The sequence below is a fragment of the Myiozetetes cayanensis genome, unplaced genomic scaffold (assembly GCF_022539395.1).
Source record: "Myiozetetes cayanensis isolate MyiCay16 unplaced genomic scaffold, myiCay2020 scf3, whole genome shotgun sequence".
In the NCBI taxonomy this organism is placed as follows: Eukaryota; Metazoa; Chordata; class Aves; order Passeriformes; family Tyrannidae; genus Myiozetetes; species Myiozetetes cayanensis.
Genome location: NW_026087521.1, coordinates 24,052,430 through 24,077,121, shown reverse-complemented (window position 1 = coordinate 24,077,121; position 24,692 = coordinate 24,052,430). Strand labels below are relative to the sequence as shown.

At 41.3% G+C, this 24,692-nt stretch overlaps 1 long non-coding RNA gene across 2 annotated transcripts in view; it reads left to right on the top strand.

Moving 5' to 3' along the window:
• The first annotated feature begins 7,355 nt into the window (after positions 1-7,355).
• LOC126644444 (uncharacterized) overlaps positions 7,356-24,692 on the top strand; it is a 62,912-nt gene continuing 45,575 nt past the window's right edge. The window contains exon 1 of one of the 2 annotated variants that reach the window (XR_007629931.1): positions 7,356-7,454. This is a non-coding gene — a long non-coding RNA (uncharacterized LOC126644444). Of the gene's footprint in view, positions 7,455-10,769; positions 10,853-24,692 lie in introns of those variants that run through there. The other variant, XR_007629932.1, reaches the window with a different exon arrangement.

Here is a 24,692-nt window from a genome sequence, read left to right as displayed (position 1 = left end):
TGGATTGCCAGTATAATATTCTGCTTTCCATAAAATTGCACTTGACATGGGCATTTTTCAGATTGCCGGGCTGACAAAAATGCATATAGGCTATACAAGTTTGAATTTTCTGTATGGTTATGTTTTAAACAACATGCATTTATTATTTCTGGTCCTTTTCACATCCAACTGTACAATGGATTTGCATTTGTAATATTTCTTATTTGTGTTGCAAGATGTTCCCAGCTCCTGAGGGGGGCTTCTGTAGCAGTAGGCAAAATACTAAACTGAGCTAACACACAGAGGCTGCTTAAAATAATTGTACAAGGTTTTAACTGTCTTTCTGAAGAAAATTGTATCATATCATGCTAACACTGATATCTTGCATCTGTGTTCCATGAAGCTGCCTGTAACAACTGAAAATTTAGTTGCAAAAAGCAAAAAAAAATCTATGATAGTCCCAGCAAGCAGTCAGTCTTAATAGGATTTGGCTATGCATCCTCCTCTGTTTTGCTGTGGGGAAAGTGCATTTCATGTTGTGGACAAGCAGTGCTGGTGGTTGGTGCATCTACAATAGCTCCCAAAGCAAGAGCTGGTACACTCAGCCCCCAGCACCTGCCTTCACTGACAAATCTGTCAGCGAGTATTCAAACCCTGTTGGTGCTACCCTTCTCTCACAGCATGCCATGATGAGGAAAGACTGTAGAGGGGAGCAAACCAAGCTAATTTTGGCAGAGATATGCTGCAGAGGTGGGACCGCTGCTTGGAGAAGCCTCAGCACCCCCATGGGGCCTAGCCCTCCTCCCAGTCTGCATCTGGTTGAAAGCCAGGTGCAGGGGATAAGAAGAGAGGCAAGAGGACAGGGAAGGGCAAGCCCCTTGGCATATCCAGCCTGGTGGCTTGGTGTATGTGTCTGTGAAAGGGACTTGCTGGACGTGCACTGGGATGCTGGACCCACTGCATCATGATGAGCATTGCTCTGTGTGTCCACAAACCCCCTCTGCTTTCTTCCTCTCCTGCCTTACCCTTCCCTTCTCCTCACAACCTTATTACATCCATGTTTCCACACCCCACTTCTTTTCCTCCTTGCCCTTTTCTATCCAATACAACAGTTTTTTGTTTCCATGTGCTTGTTACTCTCTTTTGCAATCCATTTAAAAGTGAGTGCTTAAAAATAACTAGATGACATTCAAGCATTGCCTAGTTGATTTTCACATCATGTCTTTTCCCTACACCTGTTTCACTTTTAAGACCCTTCAATGTATATCCTTTGTATTCTTCTGTGTCCAAATGGGCTTCCAAGTTAGTCCCTAGGTACAGCTGCACCAAATGTAAATAATAAATAAATAACAGCATTTGTGAAGGACTGCAAGCAGCTAAGGCTCCAGAGTTTGTACAAAAATATTCCACTGATAATTTTCAGACTATACGTATTTCATTCTATAAATCTTCTCAGCTCTGTGAAAGCTTTTGGCTGACCACTGCTCCTGTTTTTCCAAGCTTCATCTTTGAGCATCTAACACAACTGTTTGCTCTGGCTTTGAACTACTCTAATGTTATAAATACTTCTACTTAGCCTCTCGAAAAAATGACATCCACGATGATGATAACTGATGTCTTGCAAAGTTTTCAAGATCTTTGAATGATTACCTTGTTGTTGTTTTATCTTACTTCCTGCTTCATTATGCAAAAAATTATTTTTTAAACAGAGCTAAATAGAAAGCACTAATGTATTTGAAAAGAACTAGGAAATGATAATAGAGACCTAATGCTTTCTCCTAATTCAAGTCCCATTCACATAATTTGAATACCATACAGTAAAGGATATGCCTGATCACTGAGGATATGGAAAAGTGTTTCTAATTTTTCTAAGCAATCAGAAGTATTATTTACCCTGTTTTTAATGCAAAGAAATATCGTGAGCTGTGGAATGAAAGAAATTATTTTGATAGAAGGAAAGACCATAGGTAATATGATATTCTCAAAATCTTAAGTCTTTGCTGGATCTATCTCAACGTTGTACTGACACACTGGAACCTCTGTCACGTGTCAAAAGTCAGAGAACTTGAACTTGACACTGAACTCAGATCAGGCTGGTTTTCCAGTCTCCAGGGACAGGCTGAAAACTGGTTGCTGATTTCAGCTGGTGATGACTGCATGCCTTGCAATGGACATGCAAGAAAACCCATACAAGAACAAATAACCTTACAGAGTCTCTCTTTTCTTCATGCACACACCCAGAAAGACAAGCAATTTTCTACATCATTCACCAAGGAAATAGTTGCAGAGCACCTTAACCCACTACAGCACACAAACTGTGAGCTCTGCTCCCAGGCAGACTGCAGACACACTTGTACTCCTGTCACCCTTACTATTAGAAAAGGGGTGATTCCGAGAAAAATGAGAACTTTCTTTTAAAATATTTTCTCCAGAAAATAGTCTGTATGCTCTCCATGGACCAGTGGGAAAACATTTTATCTTTCATAAATTAGTGTGCTTGGAGGCCTTAAAGTCTCTAAGAGAAGCTCTGGCTTCTAGAGCAGCTAGGGCTTGAATTTCAAACTGGACATTCTTCTGATAAAGACTTCTTCTCCTTATTGCTTTTGCTACTCTCAACCAGTTACTGTCTTAGTAAACACAAAGCCTGTTCTCAGCCTACAGTGCCTATAAGAAGTTATATTTAAGCATCACTTGCTCCAGGCAGTGAAGTTTATTATATTTACTATGTCTAAAATGAAACTTTCTCAAAATGTTTTTTCTTTTTCCTTTTAAGCAGGGAAAGCTATTTTCTCCTTAGCCTATTCCATGAAGTTCAGTTCTCAAAAAGCAAAGAGAAATACCCTCCAGAATGATTTGCAAACCAAACATTTAATGTATAACATGTAGACTATGATAATGTGTAGAGATCCTAACTATGTCATCACTCAGAGCTGAAAGATTTAGCAATCCTGTAGTGTTACCCTGCCCCTGCCCAAAGAAGTGTACAGTCCATATGAGCAAAATCATTTAAATCTTTCTTACATTTCAAGATTTTTTCTAATTTTGATTTGACACAAAGCAGAGAGGGGAACTGATCACTGTGAAACGATTGGTTGTAGCAGACAAAGAACAAAGAATAGACCTGATTCATTCTGGCTTTAAGGCATTAGAAAATTGTGGGGTTTGGAGAATATTATTGAATGAGAAATGCTGGGCCAGAATACAGCACCATATTGACACTAAACACACTTTTTAGGCCTCCTAAATCTCAATTTTTTTGGAGAGCAAAAAGCACATTTCCAGTGACTCATACATTTCCTCTTGCTCACACTGATTGAAGGGGATACACGGGACTAGGAAAATGGCTCTATTTCACATAAAGATTTGAATTGCATTAGTTGTATCTGGAGAAAAGTGTTTATACTCAGTATCAGTGGACTTATATAAGCAGAGTTCATTATTCCTAAAAACATTTTCATACCAGTTTTTTTGTGTTTAAGCCAGGAATTTTACAGAGGTGGTTATTTCAGAATAAAAAAAAAAATCCCCTGAAATACAAAGGCATTGTTTGTCTAATGACTAGTTTGTGAAAGGTTTAGAGAAAACCTTGAGATGTAAAATTCAGACACCAACTGAGAAGGTCTTTGGTTCCTTGTTCTCCTATGTAAAATACTCTACTGGTAGCATACTTGTTCTATCCTGCCCTTTTCACTAAACTGAAACTAATTGCATCTTGAGCCTTAATCTTCCTCCAGAGATAATAACATGGGACTAAATTCTGCTCTAAGCCATAGCAGTATTAATCTGAGTAAGGCCTTTGAAGTGGGATTCATTTTTATGCAACATACTTTTCAATAGGTTCACTGTTTGCAGAGTTTATTTGGAAATCCCACTTTCATCACGTTAAAGCGTCACACTAACAATTAAAATACTAAGTAATAACAACAACAGCTGGCAGCATAACAACACATTGCTACATGAGGATCTGACTGCTCCTTGAAAAGGTGAATGATTGGCAACCATAGGAGACTGCAATGCACACGATTGATGTGAATTAAGGAGTAGAAACCACCTCTGTAAAAGCATCATAAAATGTTCCCAGAGCACCATGATGCAGCTCCCACAGGGCTCAAGGAGGGCAGTGGGCTTGCTCTAATGAAGGCCAATGGTTTTTCTACCTCTAGCTTTCCTGAGTACAACACAGAAGCTGCTGGCACTTATCCCTTCCTTGACCTACATGATACCTGGCATGCCAGAACTTTTGGGAAGCAGTAGAGTCTGTGTGTCTCGGGTAGCGATGTGGGGATAAGTTCAGGTGGCACATGGCTGCACATCTGGCCCCTGGGAAGCTGCCCGGGCATGGCTGGGCAGCACTGACAACCATGTTGGTCTTCATCTTTCCAAAAGCAGCTTCCCTAAGCACACTTTCACAGAAGCCCTGCTCCTGCTTTTGGAAGCTGACCTGAGAGAACAGGGAGGCAGTGTAATATACTGTCAAGTGAGGTGGCTTATCATTTCCACTGGAGGAATTAAATGCCTGCTGATAAAAGTCTACAGGGATTAATGTGGTGCAAGATCCTGCTTAAAGGAGTGCTATGGGTAACTCAGTGGGATTTTTTGCCTCCTTCTGACCCCAATCCCAGCCTTTCATGTATTTGCTTCTTTGATTTGCTTATTAACCTGTGATTTTTCTGCTTTTACACTTTCCTTCTTCTGTTCTAGCATTTGAGGTCTGAAGCAAATACTAATTAATCAAAATCCCCTCACTGTAGATAACATCAGTTTCTTCACCTCTTAGGAAAACCTTCACCCATTTTTGACATGCTAAGTCTGTGCTGTGGATTGTGAAAGCAGCTGCAGTCTCAGGCAAGGCATCTGCTGCTGCTGACTGCCCTCTGAAACGTCTTCAAGATGGTCAGGAACCACTTGCTGGCACATCGACAAGCCACCATGTACACAAGTATCTGAAGTTTGTCCTTGAAAAACAAGCTATCTTGAAGGGAAGAGATGTGATTATAGTCCCAGTCTCCAATTGCCAGCTGGGGCATAACAGACCTTGATCAGATGCTGAAAGCCCAAGCACACAGCAAAGATACCTGTGGTAGGAACACCCTTGCCCCATGTTTCATCTTAGTTGTCCCAGGGGTGCCTGCTGTCCTTTACTGCATATACAGGGAGACAAGTCATTTCATAATTCCCAGACTCCTATTTTCTAGCCCTTCTGTAGCACAGTTCTCCTTTCTATCAACTAGGCTTGCTTGGCATTTCATAGCCACTTTTCTGACATTCTGTCCTTTGGCCAATTAGCTTTGTTCCATTCTGAGCTCATTTCAACTCAAAAGAATTTAAAAAGTAAATCTAGTGTTGGTTGTCTGAAGGACCAACTGTTTGCTAAAACCCCAGCTGCTTGCAGCTAAAAGCACTCTTTCTGAAGATGTGACTTTAGAATCTCCCCACATAAACTATCTCCAGAGGACTGGGAGAAGAAATGAATAGTCAAATGAATGTAGAGTGCCTTAAAAAGTAGAGACTGCCAGCACAAAAGAGGAGATATCAAACTGGCTCAGGAACAGACTGGAGCGGTGGTGAGAGCTCTGCATATAGGTCAGGCAAACAGCTAGCATGAAGCCATGGGAGGGAAAGGATGACATAAAGAGGGTGGCCATGGAGAGAGCAATTGGAGGTGATCCTCTGTTCCACCTCTGCGATGTGCTGTCCAGCAGAACAATTTCTCTAGATGGTTGCTGGTGAGGAGTGCAGCCAGCACAGCCTTTGGATAGCCAAGCTTTGCCCTGTTTCCTATGTGCAACCACAAGAGCTGGGAACAGCAGTGGTGCAGCTTGAACTTTTCATACAGACATGTTGTTTTTGTAGACTTCCTGACTGTATATCTTTTGGTGAAAGCAAACTTTTCAACTCTTTATTTGCCTGGAGAGCTGGGATGACTGCAGAGGTCTCTGCCCTCTAGCAAGCTTCAGGTGTGGTTTCACAATGCAGAGTGATCCACAGCCACACCAGCTCCAGCACCTGTGTCCTGCCTGTGCCTCAGTTCCTGCTGTGATGTGCTGCCTCCCTGTCACACCCACCCAACAGCTTTCACTAAGGACACTGAGCTTTAAAACATCCCCAAATGTTTCCAAAACTGCTGTATCATGAAACCCCAGCCTTGCTCCCTATTCAGAGCAGCAGCAGCCTTCAGTCTGTCACTTCTCATGCCACTGTGAGAGCCTCTTTCCAAACCTCAGTGGTTTTTACTACCATGATGTGGTGTGAATGTGAAACCTTCCTGTAATGTCTGGCAACTTTCTTAAAGGGATCAGTCCATCTGGGGGAACACAGCTGTGATGGCTGTGTCACTGCTTGCTGATTAGATGTGCTCAACCTTAGTGGCTGGTAATCACACTGATATGGACCGAGAGGATATCAGAGACTTTGCACCTCCCATTTTGTGCTTGAAATGGTTCTCTGAAAGAATTTAATGCATATTAGGGGTCCAGACTTGCTGTTAAGCACTAAACACTTCCTCATCTATCACTTGTGTCCTCCCTCCCCTAGTCTTAGATTGGTGGATATGCACTTGGAGATAGAAACAGGAATATGGTCATTTGCCCTCAGGTGCCTCCTTGCCCCAGAATTTCTGCAATGTCAGTATCAATAAATGAGGTGAACCCAGAGACTTGACTGACTGTGTTGACAATTCTTTAGAAAAGTCCCTTGCACAGGTTGGCATGTGTAAACTACAATTCATATTCGATTCAAGGGTTTCATAAGTTCTCCCAGGTGTGGCCCAGAAACCAGCACAAGCCAGGGACTACCTGCAGTAGACAATTTGCATATTGCTACACTGTTTTGGAGAGGAAGAGTTTAATAATATGGATGCAGGCTTTCTGTGCCATTTGGCATCAGAGAAAGGCTGTGAAGATCTTTAAAATATTTGCAGTCTGTTTCTGTCACTGATCCTGCTACTCCCTCCTACAATCTGCCCTTCCCAATTTCTTCCGCCCCCAGTTTTGCTTCTGATCTTGTCTTGGTACTCATGGCTTCCTTGCTGTCACTAATAGAAGGGCTGCCTACTACTATTTTGTAGAGTTTCACAACTGTAGACATATTTTTAAAAATATCAGATGCTTAAACTAAGAAATTGCATACCTTTCTTATTTAAGAAGGAGAGACAAGAAGAAACAAAAAGAAGAAAACCAGGAAAGAAATAAAAACCCACAGCAAAAAGAAAGCTAGATCTAAATGTTCCCTTCCAGCAACCCAGCAGACTTTGAAAATATGAGATAAATGCAACCTAAAATCTGAGAAATTTAGAGGTGTGAAAAAGAGGTTCCTTAAAAACTGATCATTATTTAGCCCAAAGTTTGGAATACATTACATTCCAATTTTAACAGCAGAGCTGAAGGAATGATTCTGATCTCACACGAACAGAGATTTTGCTCTTTCCTCAGTTTTACCAGTTCTATCCTGAGGCAGACAAGTTGCATCGAGCAGAGGTAAGGATCCATGCTAGTGTTACTGAAAGGAGAATGAATTGAGGGCCTATACTTCAGTGCAAATGATGGGTACGTATGTGTATATAGCTTTTCTTCCAGGAAACAATATAAACAAATAAATAATGTTTGGGACAAAGGAAAAGTTGGCATCTCAAGGCCAGCTGACCACAATAGTTAACAGTCCAGAGAATTTGCTTGTTTTCCAGAAATAACAGAGAAACAAGATTCCTTTTGACAACTACAAAATGAAGTGATTGCCTAGGGCAAACATTTAAGCTTTGAAAGTTTAATCTGCATTCAGAAATCTTTTCTAGCTGTTGTCTCTGCTCAAATAAGCATTTCCCAGTAATACAGCAGCTTCTTCCATGTCTTGGGCTGGAGACTTAAATTTGGAGTTTGCCAAGTGCTCCCCAGAACAAGTCTGTGGATGCAACCTGCCTTATAAACGTGTTGATGTTTAATTTTAATCTAATTGCTGGAAGCCAGGTGTATTTTATTGTTCTTTTTCACAGTAATGTTTTTTATCTGCTCTAGAGAAAAATAGTTCTCCAGTTACTTCATGGATTTATGTAGCTAGAGTGGCTTGGAATCATTTGCTTACTTGACTGATAAATATATATATTAGTAAATAAAAACCATAAGAAAACCTGTTTGATGATTTCCTGCAGGCTCTTTGAAGTGATTTACAGAGAAAATGTTTGTACTGTGTGTTGTGGTTTTGCCCACCAGCCCATCTCTGGGGCTGAGGATGGTTTTGTCCAGGTGATTTCCGGACAAAAAAAACCAATCAAAAAGTTCAGTGACGCCTTTGCTAATTACATCTTTAAGAAAACGGAAGAGAAGGTTGTGGCGCAGTTAAAATTAAGAACAGCAGCCATGTAGGAGAGAAGGTTGCGGGCCCGAGGAGGGCCAAGGCCCCCTCCTCCCCCGGCTTGGGCCGGGGGGGGGGCAAGTGCAGCACTGAAACCTCCCTTCTCTCTTGTGAGAGAGTGAAGAAAAAAAAAGGTTTAAAAGACGAACTGCTTAGACGAGAAACCGCTGCAGAAGAATTCCAGCCATGAGATAACAGGATTTTCAAGGTCGAAGCTGGCAGCACAGGAAAGAGAAGAAAAGTTCGAAGGGGGGAGAGCTGCTTTTTCTCCTGTTCGCTCTCCCTCCCTTCAACAGGGTAAAGACTGAAAAATAAAACCCTGCCACCTGTAGAAGTTTGTTGGGGTGAAGAGACCCCCATGCGGCTCACAGAGGAGCTTGTGGATGCACCAGAGATTTGTGACTTTGACAGAGAAAGCCTTATGCTGGAGTAAAAGCGGCTCAGATGAGGCAGAGTCCTGTTAAAGACTTTGTGACCCTCGAAGGGATCGATGCTTATGCTGGAGCGAGACGGCTCAGATAAGCTTGGGATCTCAGTGAGAGATCCATGTTACTGCTGTTGAAGATTTATGACCCTGACGGGTATTAGAACCTACGCTGGAACACAAAACGGTTCAGGTAGGGATGTTGGGATCCATGTGTGGAATCCGTGCTGCTGGTACCAGAGAGAACCTACGCTGGAGCAGAAAATGGCTCAGGTGGGATATTGGGATCCGAGTAAGGGATCCAGACTGGACCCATGCCGAGAAGTCAATCAAGGACTGTTCTCCCATGGGGAGGGACCTCCATAGGGAAACAGGGGTGAACTCTTAAACCATTATCCCCTGTAACCCTGTGGAAGAAGATCCATAGTAAGCAAGTGTCCCCTTGCAAGCCTATGGAAGGAGACCCTTCGGGACCTGAGTAACCCTCAACCTTCGGTTTTAACCCAGGAGGGGGGTAGGCCCAGCCCTGGAGGCCAACACAGAATGAGAAAGAGATAAAGAAGTTCCAACTGCGACGAAAGTGCTGCAGAGTTACTAGAGAGAGAGAGAACTGGAATTCTGAGAACAGAAAAAGACTGCTTCTCCTCCTTGGACTGATATAAAGAGAGGTGGGGGGAGAAGTATCTTTTGTAAATACATAGTACCTATTACTCAAGTAGAATTGTTGTAAATATAATTCTTTAGTTTTAGTTTGTTAATAATAAATACTCATACCTTTTTTTTAATTCAGTCTCTTTTTGTCTGCATAAACCTTCTCTCAACTAATAGTAATTGTATGTGGGGGTATAAAAGTAAATTGAGCCAAGGCAAAACCACGACACTGTGTTTTTTGTTTTGGTTAAAATTTTAGATGAGGACAGAATAGCTACAGAGCTACTGTCTACTTTATGATGTTATTGTTGCTGAGAAACAATCTCAGATTCTCATGAAGGAATTATGCCTTGTCATGCCATATTTCTGCTTGAAAGAAGCATCATATATTAAACTTAAACCATAGTTTGCAGAAGTTTGATAATCAAGTATTGAATACTGTGAATATTAGAAAAATATTCACTCTCTTCACCCAGAGAGTGCTTGGGCACTGGAACAGGCTCCCCAGGGAAGTTCTTCCCCAGGAAGAAGTTCTTTACAGAGAGAGTGATTAGGCATTGGAATGGCCTGCCCAGAGACGTGGTGGATTCACCATCCCTGGAGGTTTTTAAGATGAGGCTGGATGTGGCACTGAGTGCCATGATCCAGTAATCACAGTGGGGTGGGATCAAGGGTTGGACTTGATGATCTCGAAGGTCTCTTCCAACCCAGTTAATTCTATGATTCTATGAAGTGGTCACAACACCAAGCCTGACAGAGTTCAAGACATGTTTGGTTGGTACACTTATGCATGTGATGTGATTCTTGGGGATGGTTCTGTGCAGGGCTGAGGGTTGGACTAAATGATCCTTGCGGGTCTCTTCCAATTCGGCATATTCTATGATTCTATGAATATCATCTTACTGTTACCTTTTGCCTTGTATGTAAAAGCAAATGACTACGAAAAAGTAGATCTGTTTGGCTTTCAGGAGGCACAAGTGAGGTGACAGACTGGTACTGCACTCACTAACGATGCATAGGAATCACAGAAGGTCAGTTAATTTTGCTACCAGATGCTCTGCAAATGGAGAGGAAAGTACACGTACCCTGATTGTGCTAAGCCTATTAATGCAGTCATTAGTTGCAGCCTCCTGCTCAGACGCTATCCTGAATGTAAATTAACTGAAATGCTATTCAAGAGATTGCTCTTAGTCCAACACAATTTTTGTATGAAGACTTACAGACATCTAGTTCATGCTTGATAATCATAGACATAGACATATATATAGACAATGCCACTGTATGTGTAGCACCTATACAGAGACAAAATGAGGACCTGAAGCCTAATTCTTTTCTGAAAACATCTTTCTGAACTCTTTTCTTTAGAGTGGCTGTAAATGAAAAACTTTCCAGTAAAAAGCTTCAGCAGACCTACACTTCAATATCTGCAGTGTCACTTGACAGCTCAAGCAGGTACATTTTTCCTTTTTTAGCACAACAGTGTTGTCTGGGGCATAAAAACATTGCCTTGGATGTTATGCTTTGCTATTCAGCGTTTGGCACAAAGGAATCAAATATACCTTTATCCTTGGGATTCTTAGGGGAACCTGGGATCTGCAATGCAAGAGATAGGCACCGCTCAGGCTGCTGCACTTTACGGGCCAACGTGCTCTCATTCATGCCATTCTTCTTCCTTAAGGCTTTTTTTGCACCAACAGCCATGATAGGTTTCATGAAGATCTGCTTTATCAGATGTGGCTATACAGGGAATCACTGAGAAGATGAACCCCTAGATAGATAGTAAAGCAAAGTCATGCCACCTATCTTTGTTGTACACTATCAAGCAGCTACATCAGAAAAGGACTATGATGTGAATGCTATTCCATTCAAGTGCGCATTTGTGCTTCACCACGTGAGATACATGTTTTTGCAAGACTAGGAAGCTTGACACATGGAGAAAATTAAAATCCCAAAATTTTACTTTATTTCTGAATTAGAAACACTTTCTCCTTTCAAAAAGTTGAAATCTTTCCTGGAGAAAATTTATGCAAAAGCATTAATCATCTCAGTGGAACAGTGTTCTGCTTCAATTTCAGCTTCTTAAAACTCACAGCTTTGTAAGTAGATATGTCAGTCTGCAGGAACAGCATATTAATATTTGTATATTTTTGAAATTATAGAATCATAGAATCATTTAGGTTCCCACATCTACATGTTTTTAAATAGCCCCAGGGATGGTGACTCCGCCACTTCCCTGGGCAGCCTGTTCCAAGGCTTGACAACCTTTTCTGTGAAGAAATTTTTCCTAATACCAAATCTAAACCTCCCCATGTGCAGCTTGAGGCCATTTTGTCTTGTTTTGTCACTTGGGAGAAGAGACTGTCCCCCATCTTGCCACTACCTCCTTTCAGGTAGTTGTAGAGGGTAATAAGGTCCCCTCTCAGTCTTCTCTTTTCCAGACCAAATAATCCCAGGTCTCTCAGCTGGTCCTCATAAGACTTGTGCTCCAGACAACCAACTCTGTTGCCCTCCCCTGGACACGCTCCACCATCTCAATGTCTTTCTTGTAGTGAGGGGCCCAACACTGAACACTGGATTCAAGGTGCAGCCTCACCAGTGCCAAGTACAGGGGGATGATCCCTTCCATAGTCCTGCTGGACAACTATTTCTGCTATGGGCCAGGAAGCCCTTAGTCTTCTTGGTCACCTGGTCACACTGATGGCTCATGATCATCAAGCTGTCACCCAACACCCTGAGTTCCTTTTCTGCCGGGTCACTTTCCAGTCACTCATCTCCAAGCCTGTAGCGATTCATGGGGTTGTGGTGATCCCAGAGCAGGATTTGGCACTTTGCTTTATTGAACCTCATACAATTGGCCTCAGCCCATCTGATAATCAAGCACTGAATACTGTGAATAACATCTGTATGAATACCACCTGTCCAGGTTCCTCTGCAGAGCTGTTTTTCCCTCCAGCAGATCAACACTCCAGCTTGGTGTCATTTGCAAACTGACTGAGGGTGCCCTTGATCCATTCATCCAGATCATTGATAAAGATATTAAACAGAAATGACCCCAGTACTGAGCCCCAGGGAACAACACTTGTGTGGATTTGACTCCATCCACCACCACTCTCTGGGCCCAACCATTCACCATTTTTTTAGCCAGTGAACAGTGCATGCATCCAAGCCATGAGCAGACTGTCCCCAGGAACAGACACTGCTGTGGACAACGGTGTTGAAGGCTTTACTTATGTTCACATAAATGATCTTATCTAAAAGATAATTCTAAAATTATGAATTTGAGTGGTTTGTACTGAGGAATAATACTGGAAAATTTTCCTTTAAAGTTGAGTTTCAGAACGTGTTTGCCTCTAACAGAATTCTTCAAGAGGAAGCAAGACAGTCAGAGTTCCAGTCTAGTAGGAACCCGCTGCTTCCAGGTACAGAGACAGGAAATTACTGTAATTGTACAGACTATTTACTTTAGTCAAAATGCTATCAAATGTCTACAGAAGTCCTGCAACAAGTAGTATCTGTCACAATTATCAGGTCAGTCATACTTCTTATTCCTCTAATTTTTTCAAAAACAGGCCAATCCTTACTTAGCCCCAGTTCCAATAAATCTCTATCCCATCTGGACATCAGTCTTTTCCAAGGTGAGCTCCACAGCACCAGGGAAGGAGGAGGAGGGACTTGTTTCCATAATTGTTAGTGCACATTTAGCTTCATCACTCCCCACAGTTTGGAAATACCACGATGATACCACAGATGACCACGGTTATGGCACATGCCCAGGACTGCCTCACTGGAGTTTCATGGCTGATAATGCACAGAGGAGTCACTCAGAGGTTTTCCTAAAAAGGCCTTATACTGTCCATCTCAGCACTCTCAGTCTCCTTTCTATTTTGAGTGGCAAGAAGAAATGACCTTATATTGATGCAATGTCACGGTAGTGAAAGTGCATAACTAGACACAGGTCAGAGGTGACTTTTGACAGTCTTGAATGAGAAAACTGAGGTAAATATCATATAGTCAAGCCACAGTACACACCTAGAGACTATGTAGAGGCAGATAGGCTGGTGTCAACTTCAACATTTCCTATCACGTCTTTGATGTTGTCATTTGGAGGGATACTGATATCACCTAATGCAGTGGTGTACGTGTAGGGTGCTCAAGGTACAAAAGTCCTCCAGATATGCTGAGACAGGCCAGGAAGCATGCCACACTTTTCACTGTGCCTCAATCCTGGCATGTAAAGACAAATTAGGAGTAGTCTCTGGGTATTCTAGAAATCAAATTGCAAGTATCCACACTGCTGTTATAGGGGTGCCTAGGACAGCACTGTGGTCCAGTCTACCCTGCAGGTATTAAAGAGTAGCTTCTGAGCTTACCCTTTCACCATCACACACCTCCACACAGTCACCTGGTTAACTAACCCGCAGAGCAGCACTAACAGTGATTACCTTGGCAGGGCTGAGTTATCAGTGCCTGCAATTCTGTTCCCTCCAGGTGTAATTACAAGAGCAATTAAAACCAGCCAACTGTCTCCAGGTATTATTTCTTGAGAAAATGGGTCTCAAAATAGGCTATATATACTCTGCTCTCTCAGCTGTAGCTCAGGATGGCCTCAAAGCAATCTTAAAGTCTCCCTGTGTTTCTTTCCCTAAGTCAGCAAACCCTGGCCCCTCCTGTTTTGTGTTATTACTGCTTACTACCTGTAGAGTGACTCTCTGAAGTTTTCATTCCCAGGCCTACCAGCTCTCTGGCTGTGGGCAGAACCACCAGTATGTGTGATAAATTGCCTCCTTACTTTTTACTTTAAGGACTAAAAATGATAAAGGAAAGTCTTACAGTATAAAACCTACTTTTCACTTATTAGGTTATATATGATTTTCACGCATTTTTATTTCTCTGTACTTTTATGGTGCTACACAAAATTGTCAACAGATAAAAACTACACAGCAGTCTGCTATGGGCAAATAAAGAATTTACTCAAAAGGAGGATAAAAAGAAAAACCAGATAAACTAGTTCAAGAGGTGATGAAGAGCTGGAGTGTCTGATAATGTAAGTCAATCAGAAATAAGATCTAATTTTAACTAAAGCTAAGTAGTTTTGTTAGGAAGCTATAAGAAATACTTTCCAAACTACATTGTTAAGATGTTTTCTGCAGTATTACAGGTCCTCAGAAAAGTGAAAAAGTAGATTTCAGCTAGTATTATAGTAATTATTCAAACTTTTAAAAAATAAATATTAATGAGTAAACAATCTCTGGGTAATGAAGAAGTTCCTGATTGACAAATTCATTGACAAAACATCCATTAACCTACAGAGCACAGATGAAATCCCAAATAAGCTAACACAAAACCATGCAAACCTCCTTGTTTTCACCAGTGTAATTGTGAACAGAAATAAAAATCCTAGATGTCTTTCATATGCCATTTTGCAGAGAGAAATTGAGCAAAATGGTCATTTTTGTATTTAATTTCTGTAACAATTATGATGTTTGCCTTTTCATTATTTGAAATCTTGGCCATAAAATGAAACTGTGGAATAGAAAGCATTGCAGAAAACGGAGGCAAGACAAAAAAAATGATGAAAATGTTTGTGAGGCAGTTGAAAGATGGATGCATACCAGTGATACTGCTCAAAACATCTTAACGCTGATTGGCAAGAATGATGAAACTTCAGGAGCCAGCTGATTAAAGAGAGAAAGTAGATGACCTAACCTAGCCAAAGAGTTGGGCGTTGTCCCAACAGCAGAATGCAGCAGTTCAAAAAGACAAGAAATGGAAGAAAATTCCATCTTTCTGTGGACATGAAGAAAGAATCAATCCATTGCTCAGCCTAGATAGAAGAATCGAGTGAAATGAAAGTATTACTATACATGCCTCAAATATGGACTAATGGTTTGTGGATGGCAACAAAATAAGAGATATAAACTCAGATAAATTCTCTTCTGTTCCATTAATGCAGAGCGGGGTAATCTAGAGAGTGCTGCTGCCCTGATGAGGTCTTCCTGCTCTGTGCTCCTGACTCAAGGAGGACTCATTTGTAAAAAGTGCAACATGAATGCATGGGGACAGTCTCAATAGCTCCACATTTGTATATTACTACATTTTAGCTAGTGATTCTGGCTAGATTTGAGAAGGCCTGTGCAAAACTGATTTGGATATGTTAAGGGTATGCTGCTTTAGTTTACTTGTTAACTCTCCTATAGGGATTTTTTTTTTAACATTTTCGCTTTGTCTTATAATTTGTGATACTATAGGTGGTGAAACAGTAACATCATTAGTCATAAGAAAATCATGAATGTAAAAAATTTGCAGTAACCCCATTAGTAATTTCCTAAACTTTTAGCATATGGTTTTTGCTTTACTTCCAAAAACATGAAACTGAGACATGACCCGGTTAAGAATACTTTTTTTGCTCTTCCCTAAAGGTCTTATGAACACATACCACTACATTTTTGCAATACAGTGGAAGTACTGTGTACCATTGATCAGGCAGTTATTTTGACTTAGACTCCCAGTGCAAAAGCAGCTATATTGTGAGATTTTGTCATATATGCTCTCATCCAAGTCACCATGCTGCCTGTTTGCTATTTTGGGCCTCAGATGTGCAAAGCAAAAATTATGCAGGTTACATAAGTTTGAACACAATCTGCTGTCTGGAAAAGGTCTCAAGACAATACGTTTTCAGTTTTATCACCTAAGTGCTGATTTGGATTAGGATCACTGAATCACAGAATGTCCTGAGCTGGAAGGCACTCATAAGGATCATTAAGTCCAGCTCCTGGTCTTGCACAGGACATCCCCAATTCTATATTTATTGAATATGCCCTGTCTGAACCCTGTCTGCGGAAAGTACACAGTTTATGGTGCAAATTTCATAACTAATATATCTTATAGTCATCCCCTTATAGATCTTTTCCACCATTTCTCTATTCTTCAGTAGGGTCTTGCTATACTTCTAGACTGGCAATCTCTTTTTAACCCTGTCACTATCACCATAACAGAGATTGATCACAGTATTTTGTCATGAACAAGATTTTAACAGTCCCTGCTTTACAAAATTCAAATGAATCAGACTTTTTATGAATCAGACTCTCTCCTTTTCCAAATCACTTAATCTGTGTCAGGAAAGGCACAGCTGTTGAATAACAACTAACTGTGTGGCAAGTTGCCTCTGCACCCTCTTAAGAAATGTGTATATGCAACCAGTCTCCGGGATGGGAACGACTGCATGCTCTGCAAATGCACCTCTGTCTCTTTATTGTTACTCTTTTTATGATATATTCAAGTATTGAATCCTTCTTACTTTTTCTTTTTAATCTTCGGGCTTTCCAGGAGTGCTTAAAAATCAGTTTCTGAGCTGTTTGTCCTTGAGCTTTTTTCTTATTTTCCAGTGATATTATTTATAACATATGCTGGCCGGTTCTGGTTTTAGCTTCAGATCCTCACACGTGAGGTTGGTTATATTGACACTTAGTAGCATTTTGTTTGCCTGCAGGGGTAGAACTTTCAGGCAAACACGGCTGTTTGGAATGACTTTCAGAGACACTGAGCCTTAAAAGTGCAGGCAGGGAATCAATTTCTTTACTCTAGTAGTGTTCAGGCTTCTAAGAATGATGCCACAGCTAGAGCTAAGCATCCTCCTCCTATTTTCCAGCCTAAGATCTTAGTGTCATATATACTGTAGAAAAATTACTTCCTACCAATTTGACATCTTATTTAGCTTTTTGCTACCCAGTGTTGGTGCTACCCAGAGTTGCTGTAGCAAGAGAAAGTGCGTGGACACAGTCATTTTAGCAGAATCTGTCTTCTAGCAGAGGAGTAGAGACAGGGAATCCAAATATCAGACCTGGCAAGTAGTGTGGCAGATGGTACCATGGCCTCAAAAGCAGTGAAGATTGGGCAGAGTGTTGGAGTTGTGTGAGAGCAAGTTGAGGGAGATCTTGAACAACTATAAAGTCAGTAGTATGGATGGTTTGGAGAAGAGGAGAAAGCTTGACTGGAGAAGGTCAGGAGAGAGAGTATAAAAGCAGCTGGGGTGTTTATTGGAAAGAAATCTTCACAATAGCAAGGTTTGAGGGTGATGGCACGGTGACGGTAAGAGTAACTGTGGAGCTGCTTTGGAAGAGAGCAGAACAAAAAAGAAATGGAAGTATAAGGAAAAGTGTGAGACAGAAATAGTGAGCACTCCTCAGGTTTTACAAAAATCAGGGACAGTTGTTTGGTGGATTCATATTCCAAGAGTTCTTGAAAAGCCACTTCTAAAGCACATTGATTTTGTTTGCCTTCATATCCTGTTAAATATCCATTGAAATAAGAAACATGGATTAATTTTTTAACCTGCCTCACCTTATATCAATACTTTTGATGTTAAAAGTAGCCTTAATAGCTGAAAGTACCACAATCAAAGGCAGAACAAAGCTGAACATTGTTTCGTTTGGTTGACTTTCTCTCCCACCACACATCTGACATTCAGAATCACAATGTACTCTGCAAATCTTCATGCTTACCATGCCAAGTTCTTCAAGTTAGCTCTGAGGGTTACTCTTCATGGTAGTCAGCCCTTCTGTTATATTCTGCAGTTTAAAGATGTAATTTAATAACTCGTCATACACAGCAGATGTATACCAGAAAAAAATGTCATTGTTGAGAAGTGGGCAAATACCACACTGAGAATGTGGAACTAGCACATAATCTGCAAAAAGCAAGGAGTAATCTGTCTCTTCTGCTTTGAAAGGTCCTTAGTTGGGCAGCTCAACTCTGTCTTGCAACAGGTCCTACTCTTCAAGAAAGTAGTCTCACTCAAGGCATAATAATAAATAATGGCCAGTCTTCGCGAGCGAAGATCCGGGGAAGGTCTTTACACCTTCCAGCCTGCGCATTGGATTTTTTAGGTGAGACACAGTGTGCGCGGAACTGAGCCTACCCTTTAATCCTAAGGTTCATCTACCGGGGCCAAGCGAGCTTGGACGGTGGCAGCGAGGTCCTTAGGACGTAGGTGGGTTGCCTTTAAGGGTTAACGAGCTCCACCTGCCCGGGAGTGGCCCTGACCGGGAATCGAACCCGGGTCTCCGCGGTGATAGCGCCGCGCCTTTACCACTAGACCACCAGGGGCTCCCACTCAAGGCAAGCAACAAGAATAATGAGGTGGATAGAAACTTTGACATGTGAGGTAAAAGGAAGAAAATTAAGTTCAGCTTTTGAAGTACATAATAACCATTGCAAAGACGGAGATATAAACTGCCCTGTGTGGTAGAAATTACAAAGCTGCAATTGATGATTCAAGTTACACTTCGGGACAAAAAATATATCTGAGGGGCTGTGGAACCTGGAAGAATACTGTCTGGGAAATACTGTCTGAGCAGTCTCTTTCACTGGAAGGGTTGAAGAATAGTTCAAGCAGGAGATATGTCCTAAAAAAATACATTTAATCCTCTTATGTTGCACAGATATGCAAAAGAAATCTATTGATATATACTCTAGGACCAGGTTTCAGGAGTAATAAATAAAGCATATTGTGCTCCACAAATTATGCAGTGACACAACACACTATGAATAGAAAACCTCTACATCTTCTGTAGATGTATGCAGATAATTCATTCTCTTGTCAAACACTATCTATTAATGAAAAACAGAGAGAAAGAAGCAGAGGAGGTCAAACACAATCTTGGCCCAAGGCAGCTCTTCCTCTTACAGTGATTGCAATCTGGGATTTTTCCGAACTGTAAAGGGTGGAATGGCACTTGCCAACACTGTTTGATGGGTGAGAAATCTGCATTATATTAGTAGATGGTTTTGTTGATGATTAACTCAAAGGATTGTCTGTCTGTTCCTGGATAATTTCCACTTTTGTATATTCATCTCTTTTCTCTTGCCCAATAGATAATATTCTTAACTTTTCACACCAAGGTTTTTTAAAAATACCTTCCTAAATTATCTATTTCTTCTGTAGGTCTATGCTACAGCTTTCAAGTTTCCTGAAAATGTGTTCCTACTTTGCAAGCTTTATATCTAAAGAAAAACAGAAAAGCTGAAAAGCCCAAATCCCTTATAGCAGTGACATATCATATCGGTTTTTTCCTGGTTGCTTGGCAATAGAAAAGTAGACATGTGACTCCCTCCTCCATCTCCCTGGCACCACTTGCAGATATTTTGTCTTGGTCTTTCTTCTTTTGTTCTTACCTCTCTGTGGGAGTGTTAGTTACAAAAGGGTTTTCAGCCTGATTTCTTTTTTGTCTGAGTTTGTATCTCACTGTTTTCTTTAGAAGACTGCTATACATATGTAAAGACATGACAAATGGCAGCTGGGGATTAGAAGGGACAGAGCAGTCAGAGTTCAATGTCACCTAAGTTTAGGCACCAGCTGTGGCACCTAAAGTACCCGCTCAGTGTCCCTGTGTCACTGACTAAATGCAGATGTTACAAGAAGAAAATTCAGTGCCCCTGAAACCTGAATCATTAACTGGAGATGTCTACACTGGCCTTTGGAGACCAGGAGAGGAGAGCATGACACTTCTCACCAAGGCACCTTGGCTAGATGTCAGGAGCCAGGTGGGCTACCCTGCTCAGAAGGGCAATCAGAAAGGCACCTACTAGAGACCCTTCTGCATAGGGAGGGGGGATCTTCAGGCACACAATGTCCATGACCATGGGGATCTACACTGTGTGGTCAAGAGGCTATCCAGTTCTGAGCTCTTCAGTTACACAAGGTTCAACGGGATCATTTCCACCTCTCAGTCCCTATGTCCTTCCAAAAGGCAGTTCTTGATAGTCTGCTCTTATTTCTACAGCCATAAAGAGAATTTTTGCTCCATACCATTTCCCCAGTGAACTTGCCTGTCCTTCTGGGTACAGAGTTGTTGGAAGGCAGGCAGGGAGTTATCAGCAGCTTTGTGACTTAGCTGGGTGAATCATCAGTCCAAATAAAACCAATTCTTGACCTCAAGGTTCTACAAACATTTGTACAATTGAGTGAAAACGCTTTGTGGGTGGATGAGTGGAAGAGCAAGGGCAAGAGCTGAGAAAGCAAAAGGCCTCAATCGTACTCAAGGCAGCAGGGTCAACTCAAAGTACTTTACCCTCATCTGCCCCTCTCGCTCATGGCCATCAATGTTCCCCAGGCAGGAGCTTCTCATCTGTTTCAGTTTTGAGCAATGAAGATAAACAAGTTCTCATTTTCATTTATCCTCGTACATTATTCTGGAAGCTCTATCAGTCCAAGAGCTGATTCAGAAAGCAGATTACACATGCCTACCTTAAGGACAGGAAAAACCACTTAAATTTAATCCATCACAAGCCTATCAGAGCACAAAGTCAGCAGTAGAGACATACCTAAGAGTTTACAGACATACATATCACCAGGCAAGTTAAATCCTGACACTTTCCTTGTTTAATCCATCATATATAAATGGTTGCCTTTCATTTCTTTCTCTGTTTGAGAAACGTGTACAGGTAGATTATGACATCCTCAGATATGATCATTATTCAAAATGATTTTCATATTGGTTTGCAGAATGTTTCCCAAGTGCAGAGCCTGTAAGTGTTTTGTAACAAAGGACTGGTTATTTGAACTTCATTAGTTGAGTAACTCATGCATTGCTGGGCTTGCCTCAGAAGTAGAGAACACAGTAGAAGGCAAATGGCAAGCTCTCATCGCCATCATCAAATACTGGAAATTTATTGCCAAACATCCCTCTAGACTGAATGTGCAACTTAATAGCCTGTCTTCATTTAGATGTGAATACAAGTGTCATGAACTTGGTTTTCAGATAATTATAGAAATGTGTTTAGACTGTTTGCTCAGCTCTGGTGGTGCATCTGTGCAATCATTTAGTTAGGTGACAATGCATGTGGCAAAGTGGCAGCTCTGCAGTCTTAATTTATTCATCACAAGGTGCAGTAGTTTCTTGATCTAGTTTCTAAAAAAATATTTTAAACTCCAGCTGGCATGATGTTAAGTAACATTCTAAAATAAGAAGGTGGCATTTGTGACCTTTCAGTACTTAAAGGGGGCCTATAAGGAAGATGGGGACAAACTTCTTACCCAAGCCTGTTGTAATAGGCAAGAAGTAATGATTTTAAACTAAAAGATGGTTGATCTAGACCAGGTACAAAGATGAAGTTTTTTACAATGAGGGTGGTAAAACACTGGAACAAGGTTGTTCAGAGAGGTGGAAGATGCCCCATCCCTGGATACTTTCAAGGTCAGGCTGGATGGGATTCTGAGCAACCAGTCTAGATGAAGATGTTCTGCTCATTGCAAGGGAGTTGGACTGGATTATCTTTAAAGGTCCCTTCCAAAGCAAACTATTCTATGATTCTAAAGGAAAAAGTAATGAGTGGTCTGGAGTGGAGCTGATTGCAGAGGAAATGCAGAATAAAAAACCTCTAAGACACTGTGTTCCTGAATCTGGGCAAGACACACACAAAAGAACAGAAGTGATTGCCATGACATGTTGTTTCAGTGCAAGCTGCTGAACCTCTCTCACAGAGCGACCTATACTAAGTACTGGCAGAAGAGTAGATCAGACCTGGGCTTACCTCTCTGGTCAGAGCCCTGAATTGCCCTTTCCTACTTTAGTGTGTGCGAGTATGTGCTTGCAGTCCAGCATGGTCATTCTGATGTACCTACAGTGTACCAGGATTGCCAGGAGCTAGGCCAAGCCCAGCCTTAACACAAACTGTTGTGCAGGTAGTCAAAAGCCATTTCCTCTATAGCCAAAGGACACTCAAAGATCCACAAACACTGGCCGTATACTTTTGTAATGTCCCTTGGTCAAGATGTGGGGGTTTTTATGAAAAAAAAAATACTTGAAATGGCTCACACTTATATTAAAGAGTTGGAGTCTACATTGTTTAAAACTATGTTGAAACAGAGGAAATATATACTGTAATAAGTATATAAAAATTTACAATATAAATCATAGAATCTGAGCATGATTTGAGTTAGAAGGGACATTAAAGATCATCTAGTTGGAACTCCCCTTCTGTGGGCAGGCACATTTGCCCAAGATAAAAAGAAGTTTATAACAAACCCACAATCTCAAAATACTAAATTCTGTAGTGCTTCTTAGGAAGCAAGGTCTCTCCTAGCCAAGTTGTTTAGTGTTTTAAGAACAAATTTTCTCAATGTCTCTGATCTAACTTCAAGTGAGTCACTAAAAGTACTCAGTTTTAAAATGATTGCCAAAATATCTTTTGAAAACCCATTCTGAATTACAAGCTCCATTTTTTGCTTATTGCCTAAGAAGAACACTGTCACTTCTGTCTCACAAATTTCTAACTAATAATTTGCTTTCATACCCCAGTATTCCACATTAGCATGGAAAAAACCATCCTGTCAATGTGGTATTTTTCCATTAGTAAAAGGTTTTATGGCAGCTTTGTATAGGGACAAATATAGTGGTGGTACCCAAATAGAAGGGATTTATTCAAGAATGCATATAACTGCTTCTGCCTCAGGAAAGACAGCGGCGTTTTCCTGTGCTCTTCTTTCATCACCCCTGCTGTTTTCTGAGGAGAGCTCGTGACTCAGCATTTTGCCAAGCACATCACAGTGGCATTACTGTGACGGCCTTCTGAGGGATAGCTTTAAGCTACAGGAGGTGGCCTCTAACCAGCACAGTCCTGTTCATCCAGCAGAACCTTGCCTGATTGGGCTCCTCAACTACCTCTCAGGAAGGTGATGGAGACCCTGGCTTCACCTACAGTATCCCATCAGCATGTGTAAAATGTGAGAGATAGTTAATAAATTGCTGTGCTAGCATTTAAAAAAGGGGAGGTAATTGTTTTTACCAATAGGACAACAGAAGTTATTTCATTGGCATAATATTTTAATCCAATCTGGAATTTGGGTAGGCCATCTCCTCTAACCCAAGTTTGTACCAGGACCTGCTAGGATAATGACACACATTACACACACTCAGTCATTTTCACCCCATATTACATCTCTGAGGAATAATCAGAAGTATAATATTCCCCAGCACTGTACTTGGGCATAATCTCAAAACAAATTTATAAAGAAGAGCAGCACTCTCAGGTTCTGCACATCTTCCTGCAGCACTGTGGGATTGCTATCATCTTCACATCCAGTTCATAATGAGATGCTCCAGGCTTTTCTGGCACAGAGACAAGATGGTTGTTAGTTATGTGATTAAAGGCTAATCCCCAGAATCACACAGGTCTGGCAAAGAGCAGATGAACAACGAAGCAGAAGCACCCTAGAAATGCAAAAACCAGGAAAACGACACATGCTGAATTGGCTGCTCTGAAAACTATCCAAGGAGAAGCATTCACCCACCATGTCTGGTGTGAAACCCACCAAGATGAGTTAACTGAAGAAGTTGTCTCCTGGCCCAGAAGACCTTGCAGACTGCCAGTGGTTATTGCCTACAAGGGCACAGGACTCACTACAGGACACTGGGAAGGGCATTTGGGGGTTGTATGCAACTTACTATGTCAGATTTTAAGGAGGCTGTGGGCGTGTATGAGAGTTATGGGACATTTAGGAGATGAAACAAAGGTAAAAGAAAAGAAGGTTTTGACATAGATTGGGGAGGAACAAGTAAGGAAAAATAGAGATAAATGGGGACAAAAGGAACTGGTTACATGTAAACAGGTTGTTGGTCAGTGCAATTCCCAATGTAGCTCTGTACCCACAGTCCAATCAATACTCTGGTTAAATCCTATTTATAATGATCTTCTATTCTTAGTAGAAATATGTGGATGCTAGTGAGGTTCAAGATGGACTTGAAGGCAAGTAAGGTAAGAGATGGGTGTATCAGCAACAAGAGCAGGAATGTGAAACTGTACCTAGTTCATCTGGGTACCAGTAGCTGGGGAGACAAGGAAATCTGTGACCTGCTACCGGAATGATCCAGGTGTCTTTATATATATATACCCACATAAAAAATATATATACAAACATGCACATATTTTCCACTAGTGGACCTAAATACTAATCAACTGGAGAGCAGGAACAGTGCTGGCCAGCCTGTGCTCTTTGTGAGTGCTGTGTGTTTATGTGGATGCTGGTAAGGCATTGTTTCTATGTGTTGAAGCTGGCTTGTATGTTTGTGTGTGTCTGAGCATGGGTTCAGCCTCCCCATTGGCTGGACTTCAATATCAAAATGTCTTTTTGACTTCAAAGTTCAAAGAAGAGTGAGATATAGTAAATGTGTACAGAGATCTGAATATACGTAATGAATACATAACCTTTGAGAGATCACGATAAATGCAGGCCAAAAAGCAGACATCCCTTTTGGTGCATTACACCAGTGTGCCTCCTGCTTTATAGCAGCAA